The 18,942-nt window shown below is 45.3% G+C and overlaps 1 protein-coding gene and 1 long non-coding RNA gene across 2 annotated transcripts in view; one reads left to right on the plus strand and one right to left on the minus strand.

The window, feature by feature from the left end:
- map1aa (microtubule-associated protein 1Aa) overlaps positions 1-18,942 on the minus strand; it is a 72,560-nt gene that overhangs the window by 36,723 nt on the left and 16,895 nt on the right. The gene's annotated exons all lie outside the window — the stretch shown is intronic.
- On the plus strand, positions 7,028-16,181 carry LOC124866990. Its single transcript, XR_007037963.1, has 3 exons — positions 7,028-7,160; positions 15,442-15,515; positions 15,687-16,181. It is a non-coding gene; the product is annotated as an uncharacterized LOC124866990 (long non-coding RNA).

Below are 18,942 nucleotides of genomic sequence, written 5' to 3' on the forward strand. Positions count from 1 at the left end.
GGCTGTCAAAGCTGTTATTTTAGGGTTGCTGTCAGGAGGAAGCAGCTTCTCAGAGTTTATAATTAGATTTTTAAATAAATGAATAAACTTCAGTGGGATGAAGGTCTATAAACAACAACATGATCCTACATATTTGCCTAAAGTGAAGAAAATAGGTGAACTCTGTCCTGTTACTGTGTCCTGCAGAGAGTTTCTGTTTTAACTTAGCAGACATCGATTCAGTTTTTTCAGGATTTTTCTGAATGTTTAATTAGACATTTACTTACTAAAGAATTTCATATTTGCATTGAAGAAATTGTAGAATATGTTCAGTTGTAACAGTTGTTAGTTAAAGCCCCTGGACTGTTTAACTCCTGTTAATAACTCAATACCCGCAGCAGTAGCCAATAAACACAGAATCCAGTGAGGTCCAGTTGGTTCTCTGCAGATCAGTTAAAGAACCTCCACTGGGACCTAGAAAGAACCCTGTGGAACACCTGAGTCTGGCTTTCTACATCCAAAAACAAAATCATTTCACCACCAATAAGGTTCATCTCAAATTCTACAATCTTTTTCCACTTGATGCATCTTCTACATTTAATCTGGATTATATATTTCGTAGGCAGGATGTGTCATTAATCTGTTCATAAATTCACCAGCAGAGCAATATTGAACTGTCTACAACTTACATTTAGTTGATGTTGCAGACTGAACGCAATGCCTAATAAATCCAAAATTATTAAAATGTTCAAAACAAATGAATAAAGTAAATTTATTCAAAACTGTGCTGTAACATCCAAACTGAGGTAAAGGTCACTAGGGATGGGTACCCTTCACATTTGAAATGACACAGTAACGATACCCAGTACCTTGGAATTGATACTGAACGGTACTAGTTTTCAGTACTTTCGTGTTTATGTGGTAATAAATGTTAATTCGTTTAATAATAAAATCTCAAAATGTTTCATTCCAACATATTCATTTCTCAATATATAAACTTTAATGAATATATCAAAACAACATCCAGCTGTGTGTTTTGTAACATCTTGTTTCAAACATTTCTTCTCTGTGTTGCTGCTGATGACGAGTCACAAATATTGCAGCCAGGGTAATCTGCATCGCATTTTGAAAATTGGAGCCATACTTTCTATCAGCCACGCTTTGTTGAAGGCACCAGCGGCTGCTGACGTCATTACGCTGTGCAATGCTGTGCACACGTCCAGCATGGAAAATTGCCCACTCTTCCACTCCCTCAGTGTCACAATGATACGTTTAGTTACCGTAACATGATACCGTTTGTACGTGAATCGGTACTCCGTAGTACCGACATAATTTGGTTGGTTCCTATAAAAGTACTGAATTCGGTACCCATCCCTAAAGGTCACAGATATCCAGAGACTGTCAGATTACTCAGAAGCCTGATGTGGAAAATGCCTCTGTCTACATTCATCAAAAACTAAAGGGGATTAAAAAATTACATACTCATACTCGTCATCTTCTGCTTTATCCGGGACCGGGTCGCAGGGGCAGCAGACTCAGCAGAGACACCCAGACGTCCCTCTCCCCCAGACACCTCCTCCAGCTCCCAAGGCGTTCCCAGGCCAGCCGAGAGACATAGTCCCACCAGCGTGTCCTGGTCCTCCTCCTGGTGGGACGTGTCTGGAACACCTCCCGAGGAAGGCGTCCAGGAGACATCCAGTATAGATGCCCGAGCCACCTCAACAGGCTCCTCTCGAAGTGGAGGAGCAGCGGCTCTACTCCGAGTCAAGTCAAGTTTATTTATATAGCGCTTTTCAGCAACAAGGCACTCAAAGCGCTGTACACGAGGAAAAACATTACAATGATACAGAAAATCAAACACAGAAAAACAAATCAAATGACATTAATAATCCTTGGAGGTTTACTGATAAGAGCTGGTTCTGATCCTATCTTTCTAATAGAGGTAATTAGCAGGAATTCATCCTGTGCTAGAAGAAAAATGACAATATTAATCCTTGAGGTCGCTGGTATGAGGCTGCTGTGGTCCCATCATTCAAATAGTAACAGTCATGGGCGCTCACTGAAGTCTAAGTAGAGAAGCTGGGTCACTGGTAGGTTCAAACTTTTTAAATACTTATAATGTTTGGCTTTCCCTGGTATGAAATAGTTGTAATACAACCCTTCTAAGAAATCTAAAAATCTCTGGTCACTGGTGTTAAAACAGCTGTAGTCAAATTTTTAAATACTAATAATAATTGGCTTTTGCTGGTAATCCTTCTGACAAATCTGAAAATTTATGAAAAGTAATGAAATCACACATTTAGGTAAACTAAGATAGGAGGAAAAAAAAACTCAGCAGGGGTAAGCAACACACACATAAGTAAAGATTCAGCAAGGGTACGGTGGAAACTTGACGGTGCGAATGTAAGTCTGAGTGTGTTTGCAAGAATTAGACTGTCAACACTGATAGAAGCACCATTGTCCTTGAGAAGAGAGGTGGAAGTTTTATCAATCGGCCGCATAGTCCTATCAGCACACAGCTGGTAGGGGAGTGCTGGGGAAGAGCGTCGTGTTTATATAACTTCCAGGAGATATTTTGTCGATAGCCAGTTAGCAGAAGTTGCCAAGGCCACATTGGGGCGCCAGATTTAGAAAACAATAAATGTTGTGGTTCAGGCAGTTGTGAATTTCTAACCACCTTAACAGTTTTACTGGTATGTCTCAATTGCGAATCCAAATAGCCAAATTTCTGGTATTTTCCGCAGATCTGGAGCGTACAACTTATCCAAGATTATATCCTTTAACCTCTGAGTCCAACCGCTGCCAGGCTGCGATTCTGTTCAAGAATCGTGTCCAGCTTGTGATTCTGCTCTCTTAACATTTCAGTGTTGATCGCTCTACAGACTCCATCTAACATCGCAGGAAGCTTTGGAAAGCTTTGAACAGCCGCCCACGTTTTGCGAATCACTCCATAAGCCAGGTAACCACCAACTCCAAAAAGCAGAAATCCTGTTATCAAAAGTCCAAATATGTACACATCTTCTACGTCCTCCACCGACATCATAGTCAGGAACACAATCTTCCACTGCTGCCAAGAATCCATTGTGTTTCCAGAGAAGAACGTCCCGTTTGGACAAGAGGGTCTCCTTTACCCTGTCTTCCCGTTGAAAATAAAAAATTTGATCAATTACGTTGAGAGTCCAGCTGACCATAATTTAAAAGTTTGGAGGATATGCAAAGCGAGGCTCTGAGAAAAATACAGACAAAAAGCAGAAGCAGGCAACAGTAGGGAGGGAGGGAGAGAAAACGCGTGTCTTCCACCGAGAGCAAAAGAAGAGCCCCTCCCGCATGGCCAAGCTCCTCCCCCTATCTCTAAGGCAGTGCCCGGCCACCCTACAAAGGAAGCTCATTTCAGCCACTTGTATCCGGGTCGAGAACCATGGCCTCGGACTTGGAGGAGATGATCTTCATCCCAGCCTGCTGTAGGTCTTGGCTAGAGGGGGCCAGCAGGACCACGTCTTCTGCAAAATGAAGAGACAAAGTGCACTGGTCCCCAAACCAGACCCCCTCCGGCCCTTGGCTGCACCTAGAAATCCTGTCCATAAAAGTTATGAACAGGACCGGTGACAAAGGGCAGCCCTGCCGGAGTCCAACATGCACCGGGAACAGGTCCGACTTAGTGCCGGCAATGCGAACCAAACTCCTGCTCCGCTCGTACAGGGACCGGATGGCCCCTAGTAAAGGGCCCCCGATTCCATACTCCTGGAGCACCCCCCCACAGGGCACCACGAGGGACACAGTCGAATGACGTCTCCAGGTCCACAAAACACATGTGGACCGGTTGGGCAAACTCCCATGAACCCTCGAGTACCCTGTAGAGGGTATAGAGCTGGTCCAGTGTTCCACGGCCGGGACGAAAACCACACTGCTCCTCCTGAAGCCGAGGTTCAACTATCGGCCAGACTCTCCTCTCCAATACCGCCACGCAATGTTGAAGAGGCGTGTCAACCATGACAACCCCACAACATCCAGAGACTTGAGGTACTCAGGGCAGATCTCATCCACCCCCGAAGCCTTGCCACCGCAGAGTTTTTTAACCACCTCGGTGACTTCAGCCTGGGTGATGAAAGAGTCCACCCCTGAGTCCCCAGCCTCTGTTTCCACCAGGGAATGCGTGATGGCAGGAGTGAGGAGGTCCTTCCACCGCCCAACAATGCCCTCAGTCGAGGTTAGCAGCCGGTGTCCACCACCGGGTTCTGGGATTGCCGCCGCGACAGGCACCGCAGACCTTACGGCCGCAGCTACGGGCAGCAGCATCGACAATAGATGCGGTGAACATGGTCCACTCGGACTCTATGTCTCCAACATCCCTCGGAATCTGGTCAAAGCTCTCCCAGAGGTGGGAGTTGAAAATATCCCTGGCAGAGGGCTCTGCCAGACGTTCCCAGCAGACCCTCACTATGTGCTTGGGCCTGCCAAGTCTTCTCCTCTTCCAGTGGATCCAACTCACCACCAGGTGGTAATCAGTGGACAGCTCAGCCCCTCTCTTCACCCGAGTGTCCAAAACATGCGGCCGAAGGTCTGATGATACGACAACAAAGTCAATCATCGACCTCCTGCCTAGGGTGTCCTGGTGCCAAGTACACTGATGGACACCCTTATGTTTGAACATGGTGTTCGTTATGGACAATCCGTGACTAGCACAGAAGTCCAATAACAAAACACCACTCGGATTCAGATCGGGGAGGCCATTCCTCCCGATCACGCCTCTCCAGGTGTCACTGTCGTTCCCCACGTGGGCGTTGAAGTCCCCCAGCAGAATAATGGAGTCCCCGGGAGGGGCACTATCCAGCACCCCAACAGGGACGCCAAGAAGGCCGGGTACTCCGCACTACCACTTGGCCCGTAGGCTGAAATGATAGTCAGAGACCTCTCCCCAACCCGAAGGCACAGGGTGCGACCCTCTCATCCACTGGGGTAAACCTCAACACGAGACGGCTGAGCTGGGGGGCAACAAGCAAACCCACCCAGCCCGCTGCCTCTCCCTGTGGGCCACTCCAGAGTAGAAGAGAGTCCAGCCCCTCTCGATGAGATGGGTTCCAGAACCCACGTTGTGCGTGGAGATGAGCCCAACTATTTCTAGTCGATATCTCTTGACCTCCAGCACCAGCTCAGGCTCCTTCCCCCCCAGTGAGGTAACATTCCATGTCCCTACAGCCAGCCTAAGCATGAGGTCTCCACCTTCGTCTGCCACCCAATCCTCTTTGCACCGGTCCCTCGTGGTTCCCCCTCCAGGTGGTGGGCCCACTGGGGGATGGCCTCGCGTCTCTCCTTCGGGCTTGGCCTGGCCGGGTCCCGCAAGGAGCAACGCAGCCACCAGGCGCTATCCGGCGAGTCCCGACCCCAGGCCTGGCTCCACGGTGAGATCCCAGCTCCGCCGTACCAGGTGACGTCAAGTGCCTCGATTGTGTAGTCCTCATGAGGGTGTCTTGAAAAATTACTTTATATTTTTAATTCAGTGAATTTAACATTTTACCACATAAATAAGTTATTTAACCTAAGAAAGTATTAAATCTGGTTAAAGTATAAAACCTCAAAAGTTTAATAGAAAAGCACCAAAAGTTTATTTAATGTAATGCTTCTGAAGCTCTTAAAAATCTTTCAGTTGTCTCTAAGTATGTTTAAAATAAAAGAAAAATCATGTTTTCTTTGAAAATTAAGAAATACCGTCCCCACCGCCTCCAAAATTCAGAGCAGCTTCTTCTCTTCCAACACAACGTTCAGTGAGTTTTAGCTGCAGCAATGTTCCAGCAACACTTCACCTGAAAGACCCAGAGCTTCATAATGTTTTTTCTAGAGGACTGTCTGGGTAGACACATACAGCTGCATAAAACATCTTCAGTAAACACTCATCTTGCGCTACATAGGATCTTTGAGCAGGGAGATGGTAGATGGTTAGCGTTATCTTGCCTTCTCTCTTTTAAAATGACTCGAGTTTAATTTGACTATTAAAGTGTTTTCTGTGTTATGTGCACCTGGATTCTTTATTTATGTTATGCAGATCCCACACATCCTGCACACAAACTGATCGCTGTCTAGTAAAACCAGCCGTCACAGAGACAGTTTCTTCCTCCAGGCTGTTTCTCTGATGAACACTTGACAGTCAGAGCTCCAGAACAACACCATGCATACTTGGGCTGATCCCACATTATATTCTGTTGTAAAGTCAATTGTGTCTATATGTACATTTCTTATTTCCATATAAAAAATCTTTTTATATATATATATTTTACAGCACAGTACAGCACAGTAGGTAGACAGGAAAGAGGGCAAAGAGAGGGGGAGACATTCGACAAAGGTCGCCGGGTCTGGGACTAGAACCCGGGACAGCCGCATCGAGGACTATTTACTCTCACTCACTTAAAACTGTGCACTTATATTTATATTATATTGTAGATATGTTTGTACTGTTTAATTTGTACTGTATTGCACCGACTACGCCAAAACAAATTCCTTGTATGTCCAAAAACGTACTTAGCAATAAAGCTTTTCTGATTCTGATTCTGATTCTATAGCCTCTGCACATGGTTGTGCGCTTAACCTCTACACCACCAGTGCCGCGCCCATATGAAAAAATCTTTACTGAGAGAAAAATGTACCAGAGTCAAATTCCTTGTTTGTATCAGAAACGTGGCAATAAAGCTGATTCTGATTCGGATGGCACCAGAGTTCAGGAAGAGCAAGTCTGCCTCAGGCTTCTGTTATCACAACTTACGCTCTCCACTGACCCCCTTTGTTTTTTTAATGTCTCTGCAATCAGCCTGGTAATGAATCTGAGCTCCATCACAGCTGCTCCTGCTGAAGCATCATCGTCTCAGATGACTGTTGGTCTCCTCTAAATGTCACACAGTTGTCGGCTGCAGAGCCTGGATGACCATCCCGCCATGCCTTTTTCTCCCCTGAATGTCCCAGCAATGCCAGCCTTCCTCTTCTGCTCTCTCCTTCCTCCTTCGCCTCTTTACATCATCCCTCTGAAATCCCTCACACATGCACCCCCCTCCCAGGAGTAGCAGTAGATTAATGCATTTCTGGGAAGCGTTCCCTGTAATATGGACTGTTTTGTCTCTGAATGATGCAACTCGTCTGAAGGTCAACAGTTTCCTCCACGGTGAGCCTAAGCTACACAGCAGTAATTTTACAAGGTAATTCTGGGTTAAACCAGCTTTTAAAGAATACTCAACATAAAAACTGTAAGCTGTAATTGCTGTGAAAATGTTTTTAACCCCTGGTATATTTCTTCCAATGTTGCTATTTTATCACATTTTCATCAAATTAATTTCAACATCACAGATGAGTAAATACATAATGTTGTTTTCTGATAATGGTCTCATTTATTAAGAGAAAACCAGCTTAGCCTTATGTGAAATATAATTGCCTTCCTTGTTTCACTAGTCACACCCAGGCCTGATTACTGCCAGACTTGTAGAATCAAGAAATATTTTGAATAAAACCCATATGACAACACGAAGTAGGCTAGAAGATTTTAAACAACAACACATCACCCTGATCTAAAAAACAAAGTTACTGGCATCTGTCAGTCTGGAAAGAGTTATAAATCCATTTCTAAGGCTTTTGGACCACAGAGTACCATGGTGAGCCAGCATTTGAGTCCTGCAGTATGAGAGCCCTTTTTTTTATCTGGATATCTTTCACTACATCGCAGCTGAGCACCTGCTGCCTCTGCCTGAGGTGTGGATTTGCACGTATGTATCGCCAAAACAGTAGTGAACCTTCACAGGAGTGGCCGACCTACCAAAATTACTCAAAACCTGAAACGACAACTCATCCAGGAGGTCCCAAACTAACCCAGAACAACATCTCACACATTGCAGGTCTTACTGTCTCAGTTAAGGTCAAAGTTCACAATTCAACAATAGGACACAGAGACTGGGCAAAAATGGCTTCCATGGGAGAGTTCCAGGGCCAGAACCCCTGCTGATCCAAAAGAACACAAAGGTCTCGCAATGATCCTCAAGAGTTCTGGGGAAACAAAACCTTTCTGAAAATGAGTGTTTGAATGGAAACTTTTCTCATTAATCAGGAAATAAAATGAAAGAAAAGTAATTAATTGTCAAAAGTCCTGTAATTACAGGCTCTGTGGTGAGGTACTTTACAGAAGAAGATGGCAGACTGAGATTTTATCACAGCTCTACTAACTGTGGTTGTCTGCTTATCTGGAAACGCAGTGTTTGTTCTACCACTCATCTGCAGCCTCTCATCTTTCATGCTTAGTTCCTCTTACAAGCATTAAAGACCCAGAACTCATGCATTAGTGTTTGGTCTGTCTGGCGCGGATAAAAGAATCTGAATCAGGTGGTTCAACATCTTCAGGAACAATCCTGGCGCCGTACTTAAATTAGGACTCATTCGCACAAGTAGTGCCTACAATCAATAGAGTGCCTGAGGATTATTTTCAAGCAGTCGTCAAAAGTAAGGAAATGTCATATATCACACAATCGAATGTTAAATTCTGAACCTGGAGAAGTCTTAAGCTGGATTTAAGTCATTAAGACTGCCAGGTAAAAACTGTGGGTGTTGATTCCTCAGCTGAGGTGCGACTGCTTAATAGGATTCATTTAATACGGAGTTTAAAAATCTGGTCTGAGGAGCAACTAAGGGGGGGTGTGTCCGCGCAAAGACCTAAAAGTTAACACTCTAAACTAAGGCACTCTTACAGCAATTTAAACACACAATATGATGCTTAGGGGTCCTTCAGCCATATTTGAGTCTACACGTAAAATGCTACAGGAGACACATATGCTTTTTCACCACCCCGTCTTTTTTGGCATAGACATTAATAAGTAGACGACTCTTTGACTGGGTCGGCCCACTGCTGAGACGTAACCGTATGTCCGCCATATTGCTGGAGACAAGGCTGCGATGTGAACTAATACAAATAAGTAAGTAAGTAAGTAAGTAAAATTTTATTTATATAGCACCTCTCAAGACACAGATCACAAAGTGCTTCACAACACTAAAACAAATTACAACTGTAATAATATATGTATATATGTAAAATAAAAGAAGATAAGATAAAATCAAAAATAAACTAACCAAACACAAGCCTAAAAAAGATGAGTTTTAGCTGTTTTTTTAAAAGACACCACCGAGTCCGCAGTCCTTATACACAAGGGGATAGAGTTCCAGAGACGGGGAGCTACTGTTGCAAAAGCTCTATCACCCTTAGTTTTCAGCCTTGTGTGATGTACAGCCAGTAGGACTTTATCACATGACCTCAGAGACCTGGGGGGATTGTACGGATATAAGAGTTAACTGATATAAGTTGGGGCTTGACCATGAAGATCTCTATAAGTCAGGACCAGAATCTTAAACTGAGCTCTGAATTTAATGGGGAGCCAGTGCAGCTGGATGAGTAACGGTGTGGAGTGGGAATACTTAGAAGATTTTGTCAGAAGTCTAGCAGCAGCATTCTCAACAACCTGGAGACGTTCCAGGGAGTTTTTGCTAAGACAGGTAAATAAAGCATTACAGTAATCCAAACGTGAGGAAATGAATGCATGGATAGTAATCTCAAGTTCAGAACGTGACACAATGGGACTTAACTTAGCAAGGTTACGTAAATGATAAAAACAAGAGTGAACCAGAGATTTGATGTGGGTATCTAAGGAGAAAGCAGAGTCAAAGGTTACACCAAGGTTCCTGATGGAAGATTTAGCAAATTTGCCAAGAGGACCAAGAGCTTCCATTATCCTGGGTATAAATCTATCAGGGGCACAAACAAGGACTTCAGTTTTTTCATCATTAAGTTGGAGAAAGTTATCAGCCATCCAACTTTTGATAGATTCAAAACATACAATCAGCAACTGTAACTTAAAGACATGTTCAGGCTTAAAGGAAATATACAGCTGAATGTCGTCGGCATAACAGTGATAAGAAATGCCCTCAAAAGTGCTCAGGATATGCTGTAAAGGAAGCAAATACAATAAAAATAACAAGGGCCCTAGGACAGACCCTTGGGGGACACCACAAGAAAGGGAGGCTGGAGAGGACACACAGAAGCATCGTTCATATAGATATGAAGTGAACCACTCTAAAGCAGAACCAGATACACCCACCCAATGTCTCAGCCTATCGAGCAAGATTTGATGGTCAACAGTATCGAAGGCAGAAGTAAGGTCCAACATCAGCACAACAGACAAATAAGGGGACTTTATTTCATAAAACACATTTTAATAGAAATTTACGTTCATGCCTCACCTTATTAATTCACACACACACTTATGTTAGGTACGACGGAGAATCTGGGCCAGGCTGAGAGATTTTTTTTTTATTTTGAAATTACAAGTCAGAATTTTTATGAGAACTCTTACAAAAAACGCAGCTGTCCATGATTTGGTTTGGACACCTAAACAGTTTGACCAATTTCATGCTGCACACGTAAGACGCATTTTGGCTCTCCAACTTGACTCCACAAAAAATGGCGGTGATACAGGAATGCCGTTTAACGTTCAACAGGGCATCTACGTATTGATGTCTATGTTCTTTGGTGCCAATGGAAAGTAGGGAATCTTTCAATATGTCCTTTGACGGGACATACTGCACGTCTTCCTATGACGTTTTCTGGTCACGTAATTCCCATGTGGAACCGAGGTTATAAATCTGAGAGTATTTGTATTTATTGAGATCTCCATTAGCTGTAACAAGTACAGCTACTCTTCCTGAGTCAATCAAACATAGCACTCTCAAAAACAATTTCATCACCAACTTTCACAATACTACAAAAATTGACTTAATTTTAACAAAAAGAAATAATAAAAAACCCCATCCTCCCCAACCCAACCTACACATATGCATGTATACACACCTACAATTACACAAAATATTCAAAAATCTAGAATACCATAGCTCAAGGAGGTTATAATTTCAATGCGGACGAAGGTGGAGACCTCAGCGGCCCGATCCCCGGATGCTTAGGCTGACTCTATGGACGTGGAATGTCACCTCGCTGGGGGGGAAGGAGCCTGAGCTGGTGCGGGAGGTCGAGAGATATCGACTAGAAATAGTCGGGCTCGCCTCCACGCACAGCGTGGGCTCTGGAACCCATCTCTTTGAGAGGGGTTGGACTCTCTTCTACTCTGGAGTGGCCCACGGGGAGAGGCGGCGGGCTGGTGTGGGTTTGCTTGTTGCCCCCCAGCTCAGCCGTCTCGTGTTGGGGTTTACCCCAGTGGATGAGAGGGTCGCACCCTGTGCCTTCGGGTTGGGGAGAGGTCTCTGACTATCATTTCAGCCTACGGGCCGAGTGGTAGTGCAGAGTACCCGGCCTTCTTGGCGTCCCTGTCGGGGGTGCTGGATAGTGCCCCTCCCGGGGCCTCCATTATTCTGCTGGGGGACTTCAACGCCCACGTGGGGAACGACAGTGACACCTGGAGAGGCGTGATCGGGAGGAATGGCCTCCTCGATCTGAATCCGAGTGGTGTTTTGTTATTGGACTTCTGTGCTAGTCACGGATTGTCCATAATGAACACCATGTTCAAACATAAGGGTGTCCATCAGTGGACTTGGCACCAGGACACCCTAGGCAGGAGGTCGATGATCGACTTTGTTGTCGTATCATCAGACCTTCGGCCGCATGTTTTGGACACTCGGGTGAAGAGAGGGGCTGAGCTGTCCACTGATCACCACCTGGTGGTGAGTTGGATCCGCTGGAGGAGGAGAAAGCCGGATGGACTTGGCAGGCCCAAGCGCATAGTGAGGGTCTGCTGGGAACGCCTGGCGGAGCCCTCGGCCAGGGATGTATTCAACTCCCACCTCCAGGAGAGCTTCGACCAGATCCCTGGGGATGTTGGAGACATAGAGTCCGAGTGGACCATGTTCTCCGCATCTATTGTCGATGCTTCTGCCCGTAGCTGCCGCCGTAAGGTCTGCGGTGCCAGTTGTGGCGGCAATCCCAGAACCCGGTGGTGGACACCGGCAGTAAGGAATGCTGTCAAGCTGAAGAAGGAGTCCTATCGGCTGTGGTTGGCTTGTGGGACTCCTGAGGCGGCTGACGGGTACCGTGAGGCCAAGCGTGCTGCGGCCCGGGCGTGGCAGAGGCAAAAACTCGGGCCTGGGAGGAGTTCGGTGAGGCCATGGAGAAGGACTACCGGTTGGCCTCGAAGCGATTCTGGCAAACCGTCCGGCGCCTCAGGAGGGGGAAGAAGTGCTTCGCCAACACTGTTTACAGTGGGGGTGGGGAGCTGCTGACCTCAACTGGGGACATTATCGGGCGGTGGAAGGAGTACTTCGAGGATCTCCTCAATCCTGCCATCACACATTCCGTGGTGGAAACAGAGACTGGGGACTCGGGGTTGGATTCTTTCATCACCCAGGCTGAAGTCACCGAGGTGGTTAAAAAGCTCCGCGGTGACAAGGCTTCAGGGGTGGATGAGATCCGCCCTGAGTACCTCAAGTCTCTGGATGTTGTAGGGCTGTCATGGTTGACACGCCTCTTTAACATTGCGTGGCGGTCGGGGACAGTGCCTCTGGACTGGCAGACTGGGGTGATGGTCCCCCTTCATAAGAAGGGTGACTGGAGGGTGTGTTCCAACTACAGGGGGATCACACTCCTCAGCCTCCCTGGTAAGGCCTACACCAGGGTATTGGAGAGGACAGTCCGACCGATAGTCGAACCTCGGCTTCAGGAGGAGCAGTGTGGTTTTCGTCCCAGCCGTGGAACAATGGACCAGCTCTATACCCTCTACAGGGCGCTCGAGGGTTCATGGGAGTTTGCCCAACCGGTCCACATGTGTTTTGTGGACCTGGAGAAAGCATTCGACTGTGTCCCTCATGATGCCCTGTGGGGGGTGCTCCAGGAGTATGGAATCGGGGGCCCTTTACTAGGGGCCATCCGGTCTCTGTACAAGCGGAGCAGGAGTTTGGTCCGCATTGCCGGCACTAAGTCGGACCTGTTCCCGGTGCATGTTGGACTCCGGCAGGGCTGCCCTTTGTCAACGGTCCTCTTCATAACTTTTCTAGGCGCAGCCAAGGGGGTCTGGTTTGGGGACCAGTGGATTTCGTCTCTTCTTTTTGCAAATGACGTGGTCCTGCTGGCCCCTTCTAGCCAAGACCTACAGCATGCGCTGTGGCGGTTTGCAGCCGAGTGTGAAGTGGCTGGGATGAAGATCAGCTCTTCCACGTCCGAGGCCATGGTACTCGACCGGAAAAGGGTGGCTTGTCCTCTTCAGGTTGGAGGGGAGTTCCTGCCTCAAGTGGAGGAGTTTAAGTATCTCGGGGTCTTGTTCACGAGTGAGGGAAGAATGGAGCGGGAGATCGACAGACGGATCGGTGCGGCTGCCGCAATAATGGGGGCACTGTGCCGGTCCGTTATGGTGAAGAGAGACCTGAGCCGAAAAGCAAAGTTCTCGATTTACCGGTCAGTCTACGTTCCTACCCTCAACTATGGCCATGAACTTTGGGTCATGACCGAAAGAACAAGATCCCGGATACAAGCGGCTGAAATGAGCTTCCTCCGTAGGGTGGCCGGGCACTCCCTTAGAGATAGGGTGAGGAGCTCGGCCATCCGGGAGGTGCTCGGAGTAGAGCTGCTGCTCCTCCACATCGAGAGGAGCCAGTTGAGGTGGCTCGGGCATCTATACCGGATGCCTTCTGGACGCCTTCCTCGGGAGGTGTTCCAGGCACGTCCCACCGAGAGGAGGCCCAGGAGACGCTGGAGGGACTATGTCTCTCGGCTGGCCTGGGAACGCCTTGGGCTCTCCCCGGAGGAGCTGGAGGACGTTGTCTGGAGAGAGGGACGTCTGGGTGTCTCTGCTGAGTCTGCTGCCCCCGCGAAGACGACGAGTACGAGTACGAGTCATTAGACCCAAACGTTAGTTTCTGAGAAGATAGCTTTTCAAAAGGACTTTAAACTGCTATTTACTGGTGGCATTGATAATGTACTCGTACTCATTCTCGTTGCATTCCGCTTTATCCGGGACCGGGTCGCAGGGGCAGCAGACTCAGCAGAGACACCCAGACGTCCCTCTCCCCAGACACCTCCTCCAGTTCCTCCAGGGGGAGCCCAAGGCGTTCCCAGGCCAGCCGAGAGACATAGTCCCTCCAGCGTGTCCTGGGCCGTACCCTGGGCCTCCTCCCGGTGGGACGTGCCTGGAACACCTCCCGAGGAAGGCGTCCAGGAGGCATCCGGTATAGATGCCCGAGCCACCTCAACTGGCTCCTCTTGATGTGGAGGAGCAGCGGCTTTACTTCGAGCCCCTCCCGGATGGCCGAGCTCCTCACCCTATCTCTAAGGGAGTGCCCGGCCACCCTACGGAGGAAGCTCATTTCAGCCGCTTGTATCCGGGATCTCGTTCTTTCGGTCATGACCCAAAGTTCATGGCCATAGGCATTGATAATGTCATTTGGTAAATCATTCCAGCCAAACATTGCCCCATACATCACAGCATTTCTTCCGTTATTTGTCTTTACACTTGGAAGTGTGAGCCTGCCCTATATGGCATGTCTGGTTTCATACTATGTTCCTCACAACTAAAAGATAACTCAGTAAACTGAACGTTTGGAAATGTTACTCTAACAATGTCTCTAGACAGTTTCATCAATGAAGGTGTAAATCTGTTTTCCACTGTAAGCCAAGATAATGTATTATGCATCCAGTCCACATTATTTCTAAGAGGACAATGATGTGCACATCGAGCTGCTCTGCAAAACGTTCGCTTTACACACAGCTTGTTTTACACACTGCTACACACATAGCTTGCTTGTTGTTTTGTGTTTTTCCACGAATTTGAAACATTATCTCGCAGAAGAGTAAAACGAACAATTTGGAAGCCTTGGATCCAATTTTACAGGGCAGTGACCTCAAAGTAGAAAATTCTCCAGACAGCAGCGTGGATTTTGAAGTGGATGAAGATGAGAAACATCTTCTTTGTTACCCAGTTCACTAGTAAGTTATAGTGTTACTTTTTATTTCCAGCAAGTTTACATTACATGTCAACTATTTCAACAATGATTCACAGTTTTTTAAGTTTGTATTAACTGGTGTTTGGATCATGAGTATTTATTTTTTTTAAGAACTTTTTCAGCACTAGAGGCCTTTATTTTGACAGTAGGCAGACAGGAAGGAGGGGCAAAGAGAGGGGGAGACATTCAGCAAATGTCACCGGGTCCGGGACTCGAACCCAGGACAGCTGCTTGGAGCCTCTATATACAAACTTTAACTTTAACCCCTACACCACCAGCGCCCGATCATGAGTATTTTTATTTGTCGTTGATTCAACCGATTATATTAGCCCCCGACTACAAGGCCTGTTTGTGGAACTGGTTGAAGGGCTGTCATTTAGCTGTTATATCATTGACACTTCACCAATACCACTTTACTGTTACAGCATTATATCATTGCTTTTGTATGTTTTTTTTTATTATTATTTTTTGTGAACAGAAGGAAATCAATTATCTATATCTGTACAGCCAGGAGGATGCAGGACCATCTGGCACTGAAAGGACTCCACTACTTGGGTTGAGGCTTTATCCTCTTCTTCAAGGTGAGAAGTTTATTCTGCAAACTGTTATGGTTTCACAATAAACACGAAGCGTCATTAGTGCTACCATTGTATTCATAAGCTTATTATAAGTCAGTGTCGAATGCAACTTCATTTTTAGCAAGTCATTTAGATAAATTTAGTCTTCAGCATATATCTTTCTGTTTCTGACAGTGCACAAGATGATGATGTGCCTCAAGCCCCATGAAACACAAGGTAGCTTCTGTCCCAAGAAAATAGAGTCAGTCTACCTCTAAACCGGGCGATGACAACAAGACCAAGTGGCACTCTCCAGGTGAGCCTGACATTGAGGCACAAGCTACATTTACCTAGAGGCATCCTCCAGGACCTAGACTTGACACCACAAAATCATGGTCACCACTGAGCCTGCTAAAGCTGTTTTTTAGTGCAAGCACCATCCGGAACATAATCAATAATTCCAATTCGAATGCTCAAAGAACATTTTCAGCTGACAAGAAATTCCTCTGGTCACCAAGTTTGTTTATATAGTTTTTATTGATGGTTGTTTTTTGCACATTTGTTTATGTTGTTTTTCAAAAATAAAATCCTCCAGTTGGAGATGAAAGAATACATTTTAGTTTGATTTCTTTTCATTATATTAATTTTATCTTCATCATCATCAACTTGATTCATAAAGCGCTTCAACAGCAGCCACAGCTGAAACAAAGTGCTGGACATCAAAAACAATAAAGTAACAATAAGGGATAAAATAGGAAAACTAAGTACACAATAATAATGTAAGAAACGTGGTATAAAAAACAATAAAACAATGCAAAGATAGATCAAAACAATACCAGTTCAAAATTAAGTAAAATTAAATCTCAGTTGGGTTGAAGGCCAGTGAGTAAAAGTAAGTTTTCAAACATGGACAGTGAAGGGGCCTGTTGAATGTGAAAGGGTAGAGCTTCCCATAACTTGGGCCCCAATAGAGAAGGCAAAACAACCACTGGTGGTTAATACTCAGGCAGCTTCCAGTCTGAATACACCTCCAGATAATTAGCCAATGCAAAACACCTTTCACCTCTGTACCTGTGATCTCCAACATCATCTAGTGACCAAGCAGAGTAAATAGCAGGCAAACACAAACACACAGACCCTGACACTGTGGTGTATGGTAGCCCATTCTGTTCTGTTCTATTCTAATCTATTCTATTCTATTCTATTCTATCTGAACAGAGATCATCTGTTAGGGAGATGAGCACCAGATGAAGTTCCCTACTGGATCATGAAATCATACTTTTAGAAGGCACAACTCCTGCAATCCTTTGAATTCTAAATAAATTAGAAATGTATGTACAAACATTAATTTGTAGCTACAACAGTTTAATTGAATGCCATTATTATTCATAACTGTGGTATGAGCTTAATTTGTTTATTGTCCTTCCAAGTAGAGTTGACATTGAACCCTGGGGGACCCCATATGAATTGATCTATCTAGTTTAATACGGCATAAAAGTAAACTTCAAACCCTTCAAATGCATCATCTGAACTGCGAATCAAATCATTAATCCCGTTCACACAAACTGACAACAACACAAGCTGCACATATGTTTTGCAAGTTACCTTCTGAAGATTTTTGCTTTTCTCTGCACATTGTAATGATTTACTCCACATTAGAGTGGTTCTTCAGGCAGATATCATTACAGGGAGACTACAGTAAGCCAAACATGTGTAGCGTGGGAGAGAAAGCCATAAGAAGCTCCTCTGTTGGTTCAGCAACACAAAATTAAATCTCCCCACAGCAGGAATACGTCATAAAGACCAGAAAAAAAATGATATTTCATGAGTTGTAACATATATAAATGATGCAATGCAGTTTTCTCATGTAGGACCACTTGCTGTGCCTACGGTGTTATATTACTGTCACTCATGATGTATCTACCACTATTACTTAATATAGTTAATTTTGCCCTCTTCCCCTTTAAGGCAATATTGGTTGCCTGTAAAGTATTATTGTGGGAAGTGGTTCTGAGCAGTCAGAGTGAGCTCAGTTTGGAGCATCAGCTGTCCAGACCAAGGAACCCTTCAGGGGAGAATTTTTAGCATCTAAACAAATCAACATGACTCTTATGTGCGCCATCTTGTCATATATGAAAGACACAGTTGAAACCTTTTTGCTATTTCCTTGACTGAATAAATTAATTAAAACAATTATTTACAAAACTGACAAAGCTGAAGAGTACCTTAGTTTCAGGTGTTGGGGTCATCCATTTTGGTCGCACATTTTGACACACGCAGCTCTGACGTCACTGGGAACATAAACCGGCTGAGATGCAGAGTTTCGTTGCCATTTCCCGCCTGTCTCACAGGACAGCTCATAAGAGGCGCATATCTGGAGAGACAAAAGCTCTCAGGCGAACTTTTGCTCCACAACACCATTCCTGGAAGAGCTTGAAAGCTGTAAATCTGTCTGATCTGAGAAGATCAGAGGATTTATTCCCTGATTGAAGACCACGCCGACACTCGGCGCAGGTGGAAACCCACAGAGGTTCTATGTCCAAGGAGAAGAGTTTCCTCCTTGTGTAATGCAGTCGACTAAAGGTTCATCTTTTCCCCTCCTGGATGGATGAGAAATTACCGTTTAATTCGGTCACGGACGTGTGATCACCCCTCCATTTTTCTTCAGACTTGATCCATCCTCAATTGGTGGAGAGAAGAAATCAACGTCAAAGTAATTTCGTTCCTTTCATAGTAAATCAGATAGGTGCATTGAGAGGTCTGGGCAGGATGAGGCAGTTAAGGTGATGTAGGATCACCTGTAGTTAATCTCAGGTATTAACTTGTTGCAATACTGATGGAAGTATTTTATGCTGAGCTGTGTTTTGATTTGCTGCTGCGTGGTTCATGTTTGTCCCGCTGATCTCAAATCAGCCAGAAGTTAGAAGTTGGACTTTTAAAAGTTTTTTATTCAAAGCAACTGCGGTCTGGGCCTCACCGACCACCCTTTGTTCCAGTTTTATTCCCGCCTCAGAGTTTATGACCCTTTGTTCAAGATTTGGAGCGATCAGCTGATAGTGGCTAAAGGGGCGTGGCCCCACTGTTTTATCAGCTGATCGCTGATCGAGACATCAGAACACCAGGAGGACTTTTCTTCCCATTTAACCCAAATTAAATGCGCATATATTATTCTTTTATTATTATTGTTAGGTAGTCATTTTTATTCCCTTTGTGTAGAATAGTGCTTGTTAGTTAGGTGAAGGTTTTTGGACCAGAATAATGGTATATCAGGATTATTTGGCTTCAATAAATCTTCATATATATAATTAAGAGAAGCGTTTGTGTTTATTTCGTGCAAGAGAGATTTATCTGTCAAAACAAGGTTGAAGTTCCTCCACCTTTGGTGGAGCGGTTGAATAAACAGTGACAGTTGTTGGTTTTGGTTAATAATTTGTAATTATTAAAGAGCTTT

This window comes from Girardinichthys multiradiatus, chromosome 4 (genome assembly GCF_021462225.1).
Source record: "Girardinichthys multiradiatus isolate DD_20200921_A chromosome 4, DD_fGirMul_XY1, whole genome shotgun sequence".
Lineage (NCBI taxonomy): Eukaryota > Metazoa > Chordata > Actinopteri > Cyprinodontiformes > Goodeidae > Girardinichthys > Girardinichthys multiradiatus.